The sequence below is a fragment of the Bubalus kerabau genome, chromosome X (assembly GCF_029407905.1).
Source record: "Bubalus kerabau isolate K-KA32 ecotype Philippines breed swamp buffalo chromosome X, PCC_UOA_SB_1v2, whole genome shotgun sequence".
Taxonomy (NCBI): Eukaryota; Metazoa; Chordata; class Mammalia; order Artiodactyla; family Bovidae; genus Bubalus; species Bubalus kerabau.
Genome location: NC_073647.1, coordinates 118,207,232 through 118,213,630, shown reverse-complemented (window position 1 = coordinate 118,213,630; position 6,399 = coordinate 118,207,232). Strand labels below are relative to the sequence as shown.

At 37.1% G+C, this 6,399-nt stretch overlaps 1 non-coding gene across 1 annotated transcript; it reads right to left on the bottom strand.

Annotated features, from left to right (window-relative positions):
* Positions 1–5,931: 5,931 nt before the first annotated feature.
* Positions 5,932–6,036, bottom strand: LOC129640474 (U6 spliceosomal RNA). Its single transcript, XR_008708843.1, has one exon. It is a non-coding gene; the product is annotated as a U6 spliceosomal RNA (small nuclear RNA).
* Between the last annotated feature and the right edge of the window lie 363 nt (positions 6,037–6,399).

The window sequence follows — 6,399 nt, the reverse complement described above, 5'->3', positions numbered from 1 at the left end:
GGCTGCTAGTATTTTCATGCTGTAGATTATGTGCTGTGAATTTCAAAGAAATTCCCACTTTTTTTTTTTAAACTTGGAGGAAAAATCAGCTCTCTGTTCTCCTCTACCCCATAGTTAAGTCTTATATTTGAATAGTACAGCTTTCTTCCATGCAATTCTTATTTAGAGTTTCTTAAAAAAAAGAAAGAAAAAGAAGATCAACTTTCCTATTTGGTATAAAGCTCCTTCTAAGTAACAGGAAATTATTACCAGCCCTCTGTTTGATTGTACAATATTAAAATAAATAAAATAAATAAAGTCTTAAAATGTATATAATTGCAATTAGTGTTTGGCTGTGTTGAGTATACAATTTTCACCAGTTGTTAATAAAAGTGAAAGCTTAAGGTTCTGATCGGGTGATATACCTGTAGTTAGCATCGTGCATGATTTTGTTAATTACTCAGTGTTTTTTTTTGAATCCCCAAATTATGAGAAGTATAAATGAGCCAGAGTTGACTAGGGTAGAATTAATCCCTCAGAGTCAGATTTTCATAGTTTTAATATCCTTGATGTTATAAAGGAGGGTATTGGAAAAGAGCTTACTTGAAACATTTGATTGATAGTTTATATTATTTGTACATTAGTCAACATACAAACGAAAGTCAGAATTAGTGTAGCATGCCAGTTCAGTCACTGACTATGAAGTGTCCTCTAGGTGCTGAGCACTCACAGTAGTGCGGTACAGCAGTGAATGAGAAAGACCATGGTCCCTGCTCCCATGGAGCTGCACTCTAATGGAGGAGACAGACAATAAATAAGCAAGAACTATTTCAAGTAATGGTAAAAACTATGAAGAAAATGGAACGAGATAACGTGGTAGATAGTGGGTGAGTGAGCAGCATTAGTTAAGGCAGTCATGGAAGGCTTTTCTGAAGAGTTGGTATTTGAGCTGAGACCAGAAGGGAGTTAGCCCCATGAAGATCTGAGGGAACAATGTTCTAGGCAGTGGAAACAGTTAATTGCAAATGCCTTTCGGTGGTAATGAGCCTGCTGCATTTGAAGATGAATAAGAAAACCAGTGTGACTCAAACGTAGTGGACAAGATTAGTCAGGAGAGGTGTCCAAGGGCTAACCTGTACAGAACCTTGTAGAATGAAGATATTATTCTAACTGTGATGAGATTCTATGTAAGATTTTAAACAGGGGGAGGACATGGCCTGCTTTAATTTTTTTGTAAAATATTCTATCTTCTGGGTCAAGAATGGATCAGAGGGGGGAAGACCACACACAAAGATGTCAGTTCAGTGGCTATTGCAACAGTTCCAGTGGGAGAAGACATTGCTTTATGAGCATGGAGATGGGGAAAAGTAGATAGGTTGGAGATCTATTTTGGAAGCACAGCAATAGGACTTGCTAATGAATTGTATGTGGGGATTGGTGATGGATGGAAAGGAATGAAGCATGGCCTCTATGTTTTTGGCTGAAGTGAGTGGGAGGAAGAGGTGAATTTTTTTTCTGATCATTTGAAAAGAGTGGGGAGAAGCCACTGGGGTAGGGGTGGTGGCTGGCAGTCAGAAGTTCTGATTTAGAAATGTTAGATCTAAGCTATGCTGCAGACATCTGCATCTTTAAAGTCTACTTTGAAGCAGGGGCTTTACAAAGGTGTCCTCTTTGGAATGCAGTGGTTAAAGACGGAAGAAAAGGAGTAATACTTAACAAACCTCAAATAACAGAATCTCCACAATGCCAGGTCTCTCTCTTCTTAAATAGACAGAGATAACTCTTCCAAAATAATCTCCCTGATCAAGAAAAGAATTGAGAACACAAAAGTTTAAGACCTTTGATATGGGCTTCCCTAATCCCCTCTTCACCTTTTTGATTGGCCAAGTGCTTACCTCGGCAGAACAATCTAAGCAAATAGAGGCAACTTTGTAGAGAAATGAATTGTGGGGAAGTCTGCTAGGATTACCAAGATTAATAGAAAATAACAGAACCATCCTCAGATAAGCACAAGATCAAATACCAGAATGAGACAGGGAACAAACCAGAAAAGAAAAATCCCCAAATCTAAGGTTATATTTTCATTTTAATATAGTCAAAATGTGTAGGCAGGCAATTATTTTTGAAACATATTCACTTGGTGAAGCTGTTCAAATAAAATCTACATACTTTTAATTATAAATTGAACAGAAAGGGTTTTGTGTATCTCTAAGTTTAGGATCAGAGTTTTATGTTCTTGATGCAGGTAGGTTTGAATGCTAGAATGTGCCCAATCTGAGATCTCATGGGCCCCCATAACGTGTCTTGAGGTGGTATTAAGGCAAGGTGAATCTGATAATGGCCTAGTCGTGATACTCTAGTCCTAGGAAAACATGAGACTTTTCTTAGAATCTCTTGTTTTCTGGATATATTGCTAAGAATTCTCTTATGGCACACTTTATCCAGTCAAATGGATTGCTTCTCTTTTTCCCCACCATCCCCAGGGCCAGGTTCTGGCTAATGAACACTTGAATAGGAGTCACTCACTGGGTGACCCACTTGGGTAGGCTTTTAGCTTTCTCTTTCTCCTTCTTCTGGCAGGTGAATAATTGGAGAGTGAGGGCATGATCAGGCTGGCTGGCACTTGACTTTGATGGACTGGTCTACAGAGGTCTTCAAAGTTTCTCTAGAGTCTCATCTCAAATGTGACATTTACAGGTTTTATAAGTAGTAGTGTTTTTTTAAATTGTGAGTGGTGATCCATTAATATGTCATGAAGTGGATTTAGTGCTATTGACAAAGACAAAAATAAGATAAATAGAATAAAAATGTCAGTGTTCATTGTGCATAATAAGGTTAAGTATTGTTTCCTGAAGCTTCATTTGTAGATAAACCTGTATGTCCTGGGTTATGATGTAGAATGTATGTTTTACTCCAATTTGTGGTTAAAAAGAAAGTTTGAGAAACACTGCCCTAGAGTGTAGGGGCTGAGAATGTGGCCTCTGTAGTTAAAAGGCTTATGGAGAAGAATCTCAGCTCCATAATTATCAGCTGCCTTACTATGGGCCAGTTTTATATCCTCTTTGAGTCTCAGATTCCTCATCTATAAAGTGGGATAAAGATAGATTCTGACTCAAAGGGTTATGTTTGTTGAGAGGATTAAAGCCTTGACTACAATGCCTGACACACAATAGGTAGCAATTGTTATGATTATCTATGAAAATTGGTTGTTAATTTGTCATGAGGGTGTGTGGCAGGAGAGTGTAATTAAAATGAGTCATATGAGCCTGTTCCCAGTGTAGTAAATGAGTTTGAGTCCTCCGTAAGGAGTTGAGTTCTTTAGCCTCTGTATTCACTGTTGGTCTTCTATCTGAAATGATGTCTGATATCCTATTTTGAATCACTTGTTTGAAAATCAAGACATCCTCACTAAGAAATAATTCTTAGGATTTTCAGAAGAGCATAAATTGTACTTTGATTTCTATTTACCTTTCCCAAAGGAATAAAATTAAGAGTAATATATACAGTGATTGGATAGGGTTGCACCCTTCCCAAAGCCTCCTGGTATGGGACGTGCAGGGCTGTGCCCCTCTTGCTTCTTATAAGGTCTACTTGTTGAAGTCAGCTTTCTGCTGCTAGGAATTAATTTTTTCAGGCTGTGCTTCTAGTAAACTCATTTGCATTACACTGTTCTAGGGGTGCTTAACACATTTATTAGTCATTTATTTAGGGCTAATATTTTTTGGTAATGGTTGTGTTAATTTTTTGAAACAGATTTATTAAAGCACAATTTACATACCCTGAGTTAACGCAAGTATACAATTCAGTGATTCTTGAATGAACAATTCAATGATTATCGATTTTATAGAGTTGACTAACCATCACCACAATCCAATTTTAGAACATTTCCATCACCCCCAAAAGACCCCTCATGTCCATTTGTAACTTCCCAGGCAACCATTAATATAACTTTCTGTATTTATAGATTTGCCTTTTCTGGACATTTCATTAGAAGGAAATCATACAGTGTATGGTCTTTTGGGTCCGGCTTCTTTCACTTAACATAATGTTTTTTGAAATTGAGCCACATTGTAGCATTTATAAGTACTTCATTACTTTTTATTACCTGATAGGGTTCTAGTGTGTGGATATGCACTTGTTTTTCCATTCCTGTTGATAGATATTTTATTGCTTCCATCTCTTGCCCACTATGAATAATGGTGCCATGAACATGCATGTACAAGTCACTGTATGGATATATGTTTTTATTTCTCTTGGATAAACAGTCAGAAGTAGAATTGATGGGTCATATGCTAAAATTATGTTCAGACTTTTAAAGAAATTGCCAAACTCTCTTCCAAAGTATTTATACCATTTTAAATTCCCATCAGCAAAGTAAGAGTCTAGTTTCTGTATATCCTTGCCAACTCTTACTACTGTCTATCTTTTTCTGATGATAACCATTCTAGTGGGTGTGAAATGGTAGCTCATTGTAGTTATAATTTGAATTTCACTAATGAATAATGACTTTGAGCGTCTCTGTACATATTATTAGTTATTTATATATTTCTTTCCTGAAACATTCATTCAAAACTTTTGCCAAAAATTTAACTGGGTTGTTTGTCTTTTGTTGTTGTGTTGTAAGACTTCTATATATACTCTGGGTACAAATCTTTTATCAGATATATAATTTGCCCAATATTTGATCTCAGTTTGTGGTTTGTCTTTTAATTTTCTTAAAAGTACTTTTTGAAGAGCAAAGTTTTACATTTTTATAAAGTGCAATTTATCATTTTTCTTCTATTGGTTGTATTTTTGATGTGGTAGCTAAGAATTCTTGGCCTTACTTGAGGTCATAAAAATCTTCTCCTGTTTTTTCTTCAGAAAGTTTTATACTTTTAGCTCTTAAATTTGTACTGTGAGTTAATTTTTTGTGTATAACATGAGGAAAGCATCTAAATTAATCTTTTTCCATATGGATATCCAGTTGTCCCAGTGACATTTGTTGTAAAGGTTTTCATTTCTCTGTAACATTCCATTGACACATGGAGGTCTAAGAAATAATACAGTGCGGTCCCTGGTACACTTTGCCTAGTTTTCTCCAATGGTAGCATTTTGCAAGGGCTTCCCTGGTAGCTCAGCTGGTAAAAAATCCTCTTGCAATGTAGAAAACCCTGGTTCGATTCCTGGGTTGGAAAGATCCTCTGGAGAAGGGATAGGCTACCCACTCCAGTTATTCTTGGGCTTCCCTTGTGTGGCTCAGCTGGTAAAGATCTGCCTGCAATGTGGGAGACCCTGGTTTGATTTCTGGGTCAGGAAGTTCACCTGTAGAAGGGATAGGCTACCCACTCCAGTATTCTTGGGCTTCCCTTGTGGCTCAGATGGTAAAGAACCCACCTGCCATGTGGGAAACCTGGGTTCGATCCCTGGGCTGGGAAGATCCCCTGGAGGAGGGCATGGCAACCTACTCCCATATTCTTGCCTGGAGAATCCCCATGGACAGAGGAGCCTAGAGGCTGCAGTCCATGGGGCTGCAAAGAGTCAGACACAGCTAAGTGACTAAGTACAGCACAGCACAGCGTTTTGCAAAACTAAGTTGTAATAATGTAACCTCCATATTGACATTGATAAGATCCACAGCTCTTAGTCAGATTTTCCTAGTTTTATTTATACTCATTTGTGTGTGTGTGTGTGTGTGTGTGTGGTGTGTGTGTGTAGGGGGTGGAGTGGAAGGCTGTGGGTTTTTAATACAATTTCATCACCTTTCAAGGTACTGAGCAGTTCCAACACTACAAGATCGCTCCTGTTGCTCTCTTATAATCACTCGCATTTCCCTGCCACCACCACCCTTGCCCCTCCCTGACCCTTGGCAAACACTAAATTGACCTCTATTTGTAAAATTTTGTCATTTCAAAAATGTTATGTAAAGAGAACCATGCATTATGTAATAATTCAGGATTGGGCTTTTCACTCAAAAAAATATGGAACACTATGAATTTGCATATCATCCTTGCACAGGGGCCAGGCTAATCTTTTCCATCTCATTGCCATTTTTGTGTATGTGATGCCAAAGTGCACATAATAATTTATTTTTAATGTAGGTTTTAATGTATTTGTATCATATCTCTCAATTTTTATTTATTCGCTGTGTATCATGTCTTTTTGTTCCTGTATTCCTTCTTTACTACCTTTTTTGTATTAAATAATTTTTTTCTGGTGTACTCTTTAAATGCCTTTGTTTTTTGTTTTTAATTATATTTTTGGAATGATTTCCTTAGTGGTTCTTCTGGAGGAATTACAATATGCTTCTTAACTAAAAGCAATCTATTTCAGATAATTCTAACTTCATTTCAGTAAAATATAGAAACTGCTCCAATATAGCTCTATTCCCTCTCCCCCCCTCTGTGATATTATTGTCTTATATATTGCTTCTTTATATGC